Source organism: Cherax quadricarinatus, unplaced genomic scaffold (genome assembly GCF_038502225.1).
Source record: "Cherax quadricarinatus isolate ZL_2023a unplaced genomic scaffold, ASM3850222v1 Contig2582, whole genome shotgun sequence".
Lineage (NCBI taxonomy): Eukaryota > Metazoa > Arthropoda > Malacostraca > Decapoda > Parastacidae > Cherax > Cherax quadricarinatus.
In genome coordinates, this window is record NW_027197608.1 from 25,881 (window position 1) to 40,515 (window position 14,635).

The 14,635-nt window shown below is 38.0% G+C and overlaps 1 long non-coding RNA gene across 8 annotated transcripts in view; it reads left to right on the top strand.

Annotated features, from left to right (window-relative positions):
* LOC138851883 (uncharacterized) overlaps positions 1-14,635 on the top strand; it is a 52,465-nt gene that overhangs the window by 20,196 nt on the left and 17,634 nt on the right. The window lies entirely within an intron of this gene.

Sequence of the window (14,635 nt, forward strand, 5' to 3'; positions counted from 1 at the left end):
GTGCAGTAATTTTACATATGGTCATTAGGTGAGTTACAGTGAATACAAGAAAACTGAATATTCAACTATTTCATGCTATATGGCTTTAGTAAGCTCAGTAGAGAATAATTACAATTTTGATAGTTTATAAAAAATACAGTATTACACTTTAGAACAATTTAAAACAATGAAGTTGAAAGAATTTAAAGTTTGAAGTAATGATCAAGTAGTTGAGCAATCATTAAGCACAATTTACAATATGAAGTACGTATTACAATTTTCCACAATTTAAAACACTGACATTGAAAACATTTATAAGTTTGAAGTAATGAGTAAATGGTTGAGCAATCACCAAGCACAATTTACAGTAACGAAATTGAAACAATTTTAAGTTTAAAGTAAATGATCAAATAGTTGAGAAGTCTTAACTTTTTTAGGAGTTTTTAGAGTAACTTTTGAGTAACTGGTAGGTATTAAGTATAGTGTTTGTCTGGTTAATTTTGGGTGATGAGATGATTTCTAAGTAGAGCCTTAAATTGATTTGCAGGCAGCAGGGGTCCTTTAGTGTGTTCAGGCAATGAATTACAGATCTTCAGGGCCTTTATGTGTATAGCATTTTTGCACAGGCAGAGATGGAGTTTTTTAGCGCTTAGATCGAATTTTTTAGCGCTAGTCGAGGCAAAATTTTTGCGTTAAAATGTATTGCTAGTCGGATTTAACGTTAGATGATGCCATCGTTGGTCGAGGGTCCACTGTATACATTCACCGTTTTCGTCCCGTACATTAGTTGATTTCACACATTCTAGATCATCAGAGTAATAGATGGCAGTGCCTCCTCCTGATTAGTTGGGCCTACAGTTATGTATGGCTGTGTAACCAGGTATGGTAGATATGTCTGTCAGATCTTGTCTGAGCCAGGTTTCAGTAAGTAGAGACTTAAGTAGTGCAATGAGGTCATCACAGTGTTTACTCAATGATCTAACATTGTAGTTGAAGACTGTAATGTTCTTGCTGACACTGAGAAGGGTATTAGCCTGACTAGCAGTGTAGTAATGGCAATTACTGTTAGGATTATGTATGCTGGTCAATAAGAGGTTGATATCAGGATCGATAATTGCATTTCATTAGGGGTACGTAGAGAAATAGCTGTTACAATTATTAGAGAACAAAAAGACAAAAGCAATGATGTTAAACCAGTTATGAACTTATGAATTAAGATAGTTAATTTAAATCTAAAAAATAATGGAGCTACCGAATATTAAAATAAAACACTTTAGCACCTTGATTATTTCAAAGTTAAAAGTAATGGTTTCAATTATAAAATAATCAGAGAATAAAACACTTAAGTACCTGGATTAGCACCTTGAATAGCGCCTTAGGTGTCTTGAGTAGCTAGGAATTAATTACCGTTATTCACTAACAGTCGTGAAAATATGGATTAGAATAAGGGTAAATTCTACTATACTACAGCACTGAACATGGTTGATAATGTGTTGAGATATGGTTTAACAAGGTTCAGTCAAACCAGTGAATGAGAGGAAACATGCTAGTTCTTGATCATTTGCTATTTCAGTGTGCCATTGTAAACAATGGCACACTGGTCACACTGGAGTAGCCGGGCGGCCTGGGTGGCTCAGGCCGTGCAGACACATTTTTGACGAATGTCCTTAACGGAGTTTTTTTATCGTTAGCCGAGCCAATATTTTGATGCAAAAACGTATCGGTATCCTATTTTATCGGTATCCGATGGCATTGTTAACTGAGGGTCCACTGTAATTTGTTTATCATTAGTATATTGCCTACAAAACTTGTTTACAAGTTTATTTAAACAAAATAATGATGAAAATATTAGTGCAGTTATTGTGGTGAATACAACGGTACCATATGGCACAATGGTATCATATGGTACAGTGTACCATATAATAATGATACAGCTTCAGTTCCCTATATTAATAATGACAATAATAATAATAATACAGTGGACCCCCGCATAATGATTACCTCCGAATGCGACCAATTACGTAAGTGTATTTATGTAAGTGCGTCTGTACGTGTATGTTTGGGGGTCTGAAATGGACTAATCTACTTCACAATATTCCTTATGGGAACAAATTCGGTCAGTACTGGCACCTGAACATACTTCTGGAGTGAAAAAATATCGTTAACCGGGGGTCCACTGTATACGTACTACAGTGGACCCTCAACCAGCGATTTTAATCCGTTCCTGAGAGCTCATCGTTAGTCAAAATAATCGTTAGTCAAGTTAATTTTCCCCATAAGAAATAATGGAAATCAAATTAATCCGTGCAAGACACCCAAAAGTATTGAAAAAACAAAATTTTTTACCGCATGAAATATTCATTTTAATACACACAAACTGAAGATTACATGCACAGTTACATGACACTTACCTTTATTGAAGATCTGGTGATGATTGATGGGATGGGAGGAGGGGGAGAGCATTATCTTCTTACTGTTTAGAAGGGGAATCCCCTTCCATTAGCACTTGAGGCAGCAAGTCTTTTTCTGGGGTTACTTCCCTTGTTCTTTTAATGCCACTAGGACCAGCTTGATAGTCACTGGACTTCTGTCGCACAACATATCTCTCCATAGGTACCTGTACCTCTCGTTCCTTTATGACTTTCCTAAAGTGGTTCACAACATTGTCAGTGTACAGGTTGCCAACACGGCTTGCAGTAGCTGTGTCAGGGTGATTTTCATCAAAAAAGGTTTGCACTTCAAGCCACTTTGCACACATTTCCTTCATCTTAGAAGTAGGCAACTTCTTCAATTTCTCTCTCCCCTCCTCCGAAGCAGTTTCCTCAGGTCTGCCCTCTTGCTGTTGAAGATGATCTAGCAGCTCATCAGTGGTTAGTTCTTCACTGTCCTCCACCACCAACTCTTCCACATCCTCCCCACTAACCTCCAACCCCAAGGACTTCCCCAATGCCACAGTGGATTCCTCAACTGGCATAGGATTCTCAGGGTTAGCCTGAAACCCTTCAAAATCCCTTTTGTCTACACATTCTGGCCACAGTTTTTTCCAAGCAGAGTTCAATGTCCTCTTAGTCACTTCCTCCCAAGCCTTACCTATAATGTTTACACAATTGAGGATGGTAAAATGATCTTTCCAAAACTCTCTTAGAGTCAGTTGAGTTTCTGAGGTCACTACAAAGCACCTTTCAAACATAGCTTTTGTGTACAGTTTCTTGAAGTTGGAAATAACCTGCTGGTCCATGGGCTGCAGGAGAGGAGTGGTATTAGGAGGCAAAAACTTCACCTTAATGAAGCTCATGTCCCTAGAAAGTCGCTCTACCACATCTGTAGGATGACCAGGGGCATTGTCTAATACCAGGAGGCACTTAAGGTCTAATTTCTTTTGAATTAGGTAATTTTTCACATCGGGGGCAAATGCATGGTGTAACCAGTCATAGAAAAACTCCCTAGTGACCCATGCCTTACTGTTTGCCCTCCACAGCACACACAAATTAGCCTTGAGGACATTGTTTTTCCTGAACACTCTGGGGGTTTCAGAGTGATACACCAATAAAGGCTTCACTTTGCAATCACCACTAGCATTGGCACACATCAACAAAGTAAGCCTGTCTTTCATAGGCTTATGTCCTGGGAGTGCCTTTTCCTCCTGAGTAATGTAGGTCCTGCTTGGCATTTTCTTCCAAAACAGGCCTGTTTCGTCACAATTAAACACTTGTTCAGGTTTCAGTCCTTCACTGTCTATGTACTCCTTGAATTCCTGCACATATTTTTCAGCCGCTTTGTGATCCGAACTGGCAGCCTCACCATGCCTTATCACACTATGAATGCCACTACGCTTCTTAAATCTCTCAAACCAACCTTTACTGGCCTTAAATTCACTCACATCACTAGTTGCTGGCATTTTTTTAATTAAATCATCATGCAACTTCCTAGCCTTTTCACGTATGATCGCTTGAGAGATGCTGTCTCCTGCTATCTGTTTCTCGTTTATCCACACCAATAACAGTCTCTCAACATCTTCGAGTACTTGCGATCTCAGTTTCGAAAACATAGTTGCACCTTTGGCAAGAACAGCTTCCTTGATTGCCATTTTCTTGCCCACAAGAGTAGCGATGGTTGATTGGGGTTTATTATACAACCTGACCAGCTCAGAGATACGCACTCCACTTTCATATTTTTCAATGATCTCTTTCTTCATCTCCATAGTAATTCTCACCCTTTTTGCTGTAGGGTTGGCACTAGAAGCTTTCTTGGGGCCCATGGTGACTTATTTTGCAGGTGCAATCACTAAAAAGGCTGTGATAATATGAAATGTTCCAGTTGTATGTTTGGAAGCGACCGCGGTGGCTGGCTAGCTTGTAAACACTGGCACCCACGGGACAAGTGAGGCGCGCTCAGGCCAAAGTGGACGCGTATGGTACGGACCGAATAAGCGCTGGTCGGGTTTTTAAGCGCTAGTCGAGGCAAATTTTTTGCGTTTAAATGAATCGCTAGTCAGATAAATCGTTAATCGATGCCATCGCTGGTCGAGGGTCCACTGTACATGTATATTATTATTATTATTATTATTAATTAGGGGAACTGAAGCTCTATTGTTATTATAATAATACAGTAGACCCCCATTGAAGAATTGTGGCACAATTTTATGTAACATGTCGTATAATTAATTTAACATGGTTCAGTTTGTGGAAATGAAAAAAAAAAAACTCTTTTGCTCAAGCGGCCGCCATGTTGTGTAGCAGCGGGGGAGCCCTCCCACCATCCCCTACCACTCCCTGACACCACCCCACCATCATAGCGTTCGTAATTCATACGTGTCCAGTCCAGTCTTTGTGAATTGTGTTATCATATTTTAATTACAGGTCTGCCATCACAAATCCGACAATCAGTTATTCGGTTCCTTCAGTTATTCGGCACTAATTTTGGTTAGCATAATTTCTTGTACACCAACCTGCTGGTACTGTTTGGTGGCGCTACTTGCTGCATAAGTCATTCCAATTTCTTTTTCTCCATTTATTGTTTTAACCTGCTTACTTTTAGCCCTAGCCATGGTTCCAATGAATAAAAGAAATGCTTCTCATTACGGAAAGCACCTGCACAGTACATTATCCATTAAAGATAAGGTGGCTTTGAAGCCACTGTTGGTTGTCATGAGCTCGTCTCATGAAGCAGGAGAATATGCTTTATTATTACACTAATATCAACACTACAGCTTATTTGCCTATCACAATTGATCTAATATGACATAAGAAACAATATAAATAACATAAAACATGTTAAATACTCCAGAATGAATCATATTTGGCATAACACCGAGCAGTTCGACAGAGTTATGAAGAGGATATGGTAAACAAATACCATTCTCCTATCCTTGTCTTGGTGGCTTATATTAGAGAAAACGGAGTATGGCACAGGGCTATGATATACACTCGTACTCCACCATAAACATGAAACAAAAAAGTTATTTTCTCTCTATAGATTATCACACATAGCAGCATATGTGTAGAGAACCTAGGATAACCCCAAAAAAGCCAATGTGGCTTATTTTTAGTACCTGGCTTGGATTAGCCATACTATATGATTTTTGGTAAATATTCAATTCCCAGCCAGGGTAGAAGCATTAGGCGTGTTTCTTTACACCTGTTGTCTATGTTTACCCATCAGTAAATGGGTACCTGGGTGTTAGCCGACTAGTGTGGGTGTTATCCTGGGACACTGACCTAATTTTCTTGAAATACTCAGCATAACAAGTGCCTTTCTATACAGCAGTATGTCACTCGTATTGTAGATAGTGACCCTCGTATTTTAGATAGTCTTAATGACCCTCGTGTAGTAGATAGTCTTTTTAGTATGATAATGAGATGTTATCTTCATTATAGAATAATAAGAAAATATTATAACATTTATATTATAATAATAAGGTAAAAGGACCCCAATGGAAATAAGTCACTCTGTCTGACTTTTTTGGGTTATCCTAGGTTCTCTACACATATGCTGCTATGTATGATAATTCTATGTAACTGTATTTGTGTATACCTGAATGAACTTACTTACTGATGTCAGCTAGGCCTGTATACCTTGTACATGTACGTGTAGTAAATAAAGATATTATTATTATTATTATTATTATTATTATTATTATTATTATTATTATTATTATTATTATTATTATATTATTATTATTTTCTCAGTTGTTTGTTGGGTTATCTTATTCAAACTTGGGCAATGTATGATGGAAAGATACTTCTTCATGTACACCAAAAATGAAAGAAATCAGACCATAAACAACGGAGTTCACTTCTCAGCCATTAGCAGCCGCTTAGCGGTATATTTTTGTATGGTTGTTATGGTTATATTCTCATTTTTTTCAGTCTCATTTGATAGAATGAAAGATATATTACAGAAATAGATATGATTTTGATTGCTTTCATGACGAAAAGTACCTTGAAATTGCGCTCACAGTAGCGAAAATGTTCTATTCTTTAGCGAAGCTCAGGAGTAAACAAATGACGTCACCGTCCAATACCTGTCCGCCTGCCAGCCCAAATTCCAGTACGGAGTCAAGGATGGACTGACATTATTACAATTATTACAATAATGCAGTAGTCTGCATAACAGTAAATCTTCTATTTTTTTTTTTTTTGTGAATAAAAATTCCAAATGGTAAGCAAGAGTAACATAAGAGGGGCCTGTAGCCATGACTAATGAACAGAGAAAATGTTATTTTAGTGCCAGGAATGTCTACATTGTTTATTCTGGATCCTATTTTGAAATTGGCATCTGTTGAAATTTGTGTGAAATCGGCCAAATTGCCAATTTCTGACCACTTTATTGGGTAGTTGAAATAAGTGAATGGGCAGTTTCTTGTACTCAGTTGACAGACTAGAAGTAAATAAGTTTATTCAGGTATACGCAAATACAGTTACATAAATTATCATACATAACAGTGTATGTATAGAGAACCTAGGATAACCCAGAAAAGTCAGACAAAGTGACTTATTTCCAGTACCTGACTTGGGCTTGCCATATATGATTTTTGGTAAATATTTTTTTTCTCAGTTGTTTGTTGGGCCATCTCATTGAAACTTGGGCAATGTATGATGGAAAGATTCTTCTTAACGTACAACAAAAATAAAAATGACGGACGATAAATAAGGGAGTTCACTTCTCAGCCATTAGCCGCCTCTTTGCAGTATATTTTCGTATGGTTTTTATGGTTGTATTCTCATTTTTTGGACTCATTTGATATAAGGGAAGATATATTACAGAAATAGACATGATTTTGATTGCTTTCATGATGAAAAGTACCTTGAAATTGAGCTCAAAGTAGCGGAAATGTTCGATTTTTGCCGATGTTCAATGAACTGTAAGTCAAGTTGGTTAATTTTATTAAATGTATTCTAACTTAACCACTGTAATTCAGCAAACTCAGTAATCCGGCACACTACGGGTCCCAATGAGGCCGGATTTGTGATGGAGGACCTGTATTATATCTTGTATCTGCCAAGCAATCATGACAGTTGCCATACCAGTGTCGCTGAAAGTGGCATGAAGAGGTATAAGCACTTAAGCTTTAGAATTAACAAAGAAACAAAGATATTAGACAAGAGATAACCTGTAGCCGTAATGAAGTGTTACTTTGAACACAGAAAAAAAGGTTAACATGAGTTTGTGACTGACTTACTGAGTGACTTGACTGACTGAATGACTGGCTGACTGAGTGACTTGACTGACTTACTGAGTGACTTGACTGACTTAAAACCCAATCTAACTTTATTATTTTTTAAATACACTACCTAACAGAATACTCCATACGACTGAATGTACAACAATGCATGCAACCATATGACCTGTCTTTGTAATACTCATTTGTGCTTTATAGTTATCTGTTTACAATAATGTATTATCACTGATTTCATCATTGCTTAGTTAATTTTAAGCCAGCCCGAAATGCTATGCATAGTATAAGTGGCTTTGGCATGCTGCTCTTATCTGTATTTTTTTGTACCTCATATGTATGCTCAAATTGTAAATAAAATAAATACAGTGGACCCCCGCTTAACGATCACCTCCAAATGCGACCAATTATGTAAGTGTATTTATGTAAGTGCGTTTGTACGTGTATGTTTGGGGGTCTGAAATGGACTAATCTACTTCACAATATTCCTTATGGGAAAAAATTCGGTCAGTACTGGCACCTGAACATACTACTGGAATGAAAAAAGTTCGTTAACCGGGGGTCCACTGTATATATATATATATATACGTATATATATATATATATATATACGTATATATATATATATATAAGTATATATATATATATATATATATATATATATATATATATATATATATATATATATATATATATATATATATATATATATATATATATATATATATATAATACGTATATATATATATTATATATATATATATATATATGCAGAGAATTCGTAGTTTGGAAGTTAGGAGGAGGTGCGGGATTACCAAAACTGTTGTCCAGAGGGCTGAGGAAGGGTTGTTGAGGTGGTTCGGACATGTAGAGAGAATGGAGCGAAACAGAATGACTTCAAGAGTGTATCAGTCTGTAGCGGAAGGAAGGCGGGGTAGGGGTCGGCCTAGGAAAGGTTGGAGAGAGGGGGTAAAGGAGGTTTTGTGTGCGAGGGGCTTGGACTTCCAGCAGGTATGCGTGAGCGTGTTTGATAGGAGTGAATGGAGACAAATGGTGTTTAATACTTGACGTGCTGTTGGAGTGTGAGCAAAGTAACATTTATGAAAGGATTCAGGGAAACCGGCAGGCCGGACTTGAGTCCTGGAGATGGGAAGTACAGTGCCTGCACTCTGAAGGAGGGGTGTTAATGTTGCAGTTTAAAAACTGTAGTGTAAAGCACCCTTCTGGCAAGACAGTGGAGTGAATGATGGTGAAAGTTTTTCTTTTTCGGGCCACCCTGCCTTGGTGGGAATCGGCCAGTGTGATAATAAAATAATATGTGTATATATATATATATATATATATATATATATATATATATATATATATATATATATGTATATATATATATATGTATATATATATATGTATATATATATATATATATATATATATATATATATACATACATACATACATACATACATACATACATACATACATACAGTGGACCCCCGGTTAACGAACTTTTTTCATTCCAGTAGTATGTTCAGGTGCCAGTACTGACCGAATTTTTTCCCATAAGGAATATTGTGAAGTAGATTAGTCCATTTCAGACCCCCAAACATACACGTACAAACGCACTTACATAAATACACTTGCATAATTGGTCGCATTTGGAGGTGATCGTTAAGCGGGGGTCCACTGTATATATATAACTGAAACAGTCAAAGGGTTAAAGAGGATATGGTGTTAGTCCAGATGTGGTCTGATAAGGAGATACTAGTCTCAGAAATTCTTGTAGGTTTTGTTATTGTTGGTAGCAACAAGCAGTTGCTCATAGTGTTTGTGAATTCAGTTACTTATGGGTCCTGGTCATGTAGTAGATTTATGTTAAAATCTCCTGTTAGCAGAAAGTGGTCTTTGTTCATGTGCATCAGTTATCATCTTTCCTAATTTTTCACAAATGATTAATGTTCGACTGTGGTACTCTGTAGATGTGTATCACTGTGAGGGGTTGTTGCAGGTCTTTTGATTTAAATTTAGCTGTTATATATTCTCCATGTTCATCCCTTGTGCAAGAATTATTGATACATTCAAGTTGATCTGAGTAGTATATAGCTGTTCCACCCTCTTTCTGTTCTGTCCTACAGATGTGTATGGCTGTGTAACCAGGAATGGCGTAGACATCTGTAGTACCAGGTTTAGCCAGGTTTCTGCGAGTGTGATGATTGACATACTGGTATACAGGGAATTGAGTAATGCTGTGAGGTCATCGTAGTGTTTGCTCAACGATCTGACATTATAATTAAAGATAGTTATGTTATTGTTGGCTGTGAGTGATGTCTTTGCTTGGTCTGCTGTAAAATAATTACAGTTGCTGTTCGATTCATGTAAGTCATTTAATAAAAGGTTGATATCAGTTTGATATGCTGCTATGTATGATAATCTATGTAACTGTATTTGTGTACACCTGAATAAACTTACTCGAGCGCATGTAGAGTTGTAAGTTTATTCAGGTATACACAAAAACAGTTACATAGATTATCATACATAGTAGCATAGTTTGGAGAACCTAGGGTAACCCAAAAAAGTCACTTATTTCCATTAGGGTCCCTGTACCATATGGTGCAATGTACCACATGACATAATGTACTATATGGTACCATTTTACGATATGGTACCATTTTACAATATGGTACCATTTTACGATATGGTACCATTGTATGATATGGTACCATTGTATGATATGGTACCATTGTACAATATGGTACCATTGTACCATATGGTACAATGTACCATATGGTTCAAAACCATAGAACTCCTCGTCAGATCCACTTCTATCAGTGTTAGAACTATAACTTGGGAAGAAGAGAGTTAAAATTCACTGGGGACTGAGTGGTTCCTTGCTGCCAGGCATGTAGAACAAAGTATACTGAGGCAGCGTTCCCACAATGCCATGTGGGTGCCCAGCTTTTTTGTTTACTACACACACTGACCACACAGGCCCATTCTCTTAGATGTAGGCCTACCAGCCTTCTTGTGCTAAATTTGAGGCTGATAGAATTTTGGTGTAGTTCTAAGGTTTGGACCCCGGCTTTAAAGCCATAGAACTATGGCATGAACCCTGAAAGGGTTAATTTTGTCAGCTAGTACATTAACTTTTAGCTGATCTTTAATGATCCTAATAGACGTTGGCACGAACCCTGAAAGGGTTAATTTTGTCAGTTAGTACATTAACTGTTAGCTGGTCTTTAACCCTTTGACTGTCGCAACCCCCAATCCTGAGGTGTCTCCTGGTGTCGCAAAATTTAAAAAAAAAAAAAAAAAAATTTCTTATGAAATGATAGAGAATCTTTTCCCGATTGTAATGACACCAAAAAAAAAACAAATTTGATGGAAAATTGACGGAATTATGCTCTCGCGAAGTTAGCGACCTCGGCGCTGTTTACAAATCCGCGATTTCGCCCACTTTGAGCCCTATTTTCGGCTAATTCCATTGTTCCAGTCGCCCAAACTCATAGCTATTTCTTTAGAACTCCATTTTTTCTATCGATTGAGTACAAGAAACTGCCCATTTACCGATTTCAACTACCTAATAATGTGGTCTGAAATTTGCAATTTGGCCAATTTCACAAAAACTAAAAAATATGCCAATTTCAAAATAAGGTCCAGAATGAACAATGCAGACATTCCTGGCTCTAAAATAACATTTTCTTTGCTCATCAGTCATGTCTCCAGGCCCCTCTGATATTACTCTTGCTTTCTATTTTGAATTTTTATTAAAAAAAAAAATAGAAGACTTACTATTATGCAGACTACTGCAATACTGTAATAATTGTATAAATAACATCAACCCATTCATGACTGCATATTAGAATGGCTAGTTGGACATTTATTGGACAATGGCATCATTTGTTTACTTTTGAACATTGGCAAAAATCAAACATTTCCCCTACTTTGAGCTCCATTTCTAGGTTCTTTTTATAGTAAAATCAATCAAACTCACCTCTATTTCTATAATATATTTTACATTCTATCAAATGAGACCAAGAAAACGAGAATACAACCATAAATACTATATGAAAATAGACCACAGAGTCGGCATTTTAATTAAAAAAAAACGGTCGGAGTTTTTTTTCTCATTATGCACTGCGTGCTCCAGGATTTTTTTTATATGGTGCACACTGACCACACAGACCCATTCTCTCACATGTGGGCCTACCAGCTTTCTCCTGCTTGATTTGAAGCCGCTAGAATTTATGAGTATATATACGTCAAACACGGTACCTCGTAAGACGTATATATACGGCCGCGACAGTCAAAGGGTTAATGATCCTAATAGAGGTATCTTTGCAGTTAGATTGGTTTATTTCACTGGTAAAGTGAGGGCTGTTAATTATGACTGCATCAGATAACTTTTCTTATTCAATTTCGTCATCATGGTAATCAAAGGAGTCATTCAAACGGGCATTCATGTTGATTTTCCAGTCCTTGATTGCTTCTTCCATCTTAGTATTCAGAGATGTTATTTGCTCAGTGTGACTGGATATAGCTGTATGTAGAGAATTACCAAAATCAGTATTTCCCGATGTCGTAATTTTCTCTTCGAGATTGAAGATCTTGCTCTCAAGATAGGTTATCTTGGCCTCATGTTGTGCTAGTGTTGACCGAAGATTCGTATTGTCAGTTGTTATGGTGACAATGTATGACTTAAGAGTATCGGAATTGTTGGTCATACCAGAGAGATCAACAGGGATGCTGAATCCCATGAAGGAAGGGGAGTCGGAGAGGGAGTCAGCCTTGTTTGGTGGTGATGTTATTGTGTGGCCCTGGGTGGTTGTGAGGTGGGTGGATGGTGCTCCGGCGTCCTGCTGGGTTGACAAGTTGAATTGTAGGTTCCTTGGTGTTTTCTTGTTACTACTTAAGTCTAGACAGGTGAAGAGTGGTATGATAATTGTACTTGTGTGTACCTGTGTATGACAGTTGTACTCGTGTACCTATATCCAAACAAACTTACCTCTACACTAGTACTATGAAGTGATATTGCAAAGAACATACACTGTGTTTGGACCACTTTTGTTCATATAACCGGATGCAGTTGCTAAACCATTGAGGTTATGCAGCACTTGGGGAAATGAGAGGCACTCAGGTTCAGTCCAGTGAAAGAGAGGGTAAGCCCAGTTCCTTAAAAATATCTTTATTTCTGCACATACATGTACAGTGGACCTTCGGATTACGGCATCATCAGTTACGTAAAATTCGGATTAAGTAAAGTTTTTGCGTCAAAATATTGGCTCGGTTAAAGTCATTTGTCCCGAACCTGTCCGCGCGGCCTGAGTGGCCTGGCCACTCCATGTGCCATTGTTTACAAGCCAGTGAGGACGATTCCACGCGTACATGCGATACATTTTGTATTATTCCATTGTTTTTAGTGCTTGAAACTGCTAAATAAGCCACCATGGACCCAAAGAAAGCTGTGGTAAAGAGGGTGAGAAATACTATTGAATTCAAGAAAGAGATCACAAAATATGAAAGTGGAATGCATGTTTCCGAGCTGACCAGGTTATATAACAAATCCCATAGAACCATCACCACTATCTTGGCCAAGAAAAAGGCAATCAAGGAAGTTGTTGTTGCGAAAGGTGCAAATATACTTACAAAACAGAGGTCGCAAATACTCAAAAATGTGGAGAGATTGTTGTTGGTGGGATCAGTGAGAAACAATTATCAGGAGATAGTATTTTGCAGTGAATTATATGTGAAAAGGCAAGGCAGTTGCATAATGATCTTGTAAAGATAATGCCTGAAACTAGTGCTGATATTGATGAATTTAAGGTCAACAAAGGCTGGTTTGATAGATTTAAGAATCATAGTGGCATACACAGTGTGATAAGGTATGGTGAGGCTGCCAGTTCTGACAAAAAAGCTGCTGAAAAAATATGTGCAGGAATTTAAAGGGTACATAGAGGCTGAACAATTAAAACCCCAACAAGTGTTCAATTGTGACAAAACAGGCCTGTTTTGGAAGAGAATTCCAAACAGGACCTACATTACTCAGGAGGAAAAGGCACTCCCAGGACACAAGCCTGTGAAAAACAGGCTAACTCTCATGTTTTGTAGTAATGCTAGTGGGGATTGCAAAGTGAAGCCTTTGCTGGTGTATCACTCTGAAACTCCCAGAGTGTTCAAGAAAAACAGTGTCATCAAGACTAAATTGTGTGTGATATGGAGAGCAAACAGTAAGGCATGGGTCACGAGGGACATATTCTATGATTGGTTCAATAACGTGTTTGGCCCCACTGTGAGAAGATACCTCCTAGAAAATAAATTGAAACTCAAGTGCCTCTTGGTATTAGACAATGCTTCTGCTCATCCTCCAGATTTGGAAGAGCGAATAGTGGCAGAGTTTAGTTTCATAAGTCAAGTTTTTGCCTCCTAACACCACTCCTCTCCTCCAGTTCATGGACCAGCAGGTCATTTCAAATTTCAAACAACTGTACACCAAAGCAGTGTTTCAAAAGTTCTTTGAAGTGACCTCAGACACTGAATTGACCCTGAGAGAGTTCTGGAAAGATCACTTCAGTATCCTCAGTTGCATAAACCTTGTTGGTAAGGCTTGGGAGGGAGTGACTTGCAGGACTTTGAACTCAGCTTGGAGAAAATTGTGGCCAGAATGTGTACAAGAGAGGGATTTTGAAGGGTTTGGGGTTGACCCTGAGGAGCCTATGCCAGTTGTGGAATCTATTGTGGCACTGGGGAAGTCCATGTGGTTGGAGGTTAGTGGCAAGGATGTGGAAGAGTTGGTGAAGGACGACTATGAAGAGCTAACCACTACAGAGCTGCAAGAGCTAGAGGTGGAACACCAATAGACCACAGCTTAGGAATTTCCTTCAGAGGAGGAGGAAGAGAGATGGAGGAAGTTGCCTTCTTCAAAGATTAACCCTTTGACTGTTGCAACCCCAAATCCTGAAGTGCCTCCTGGTGTCACAAAATTTTTGG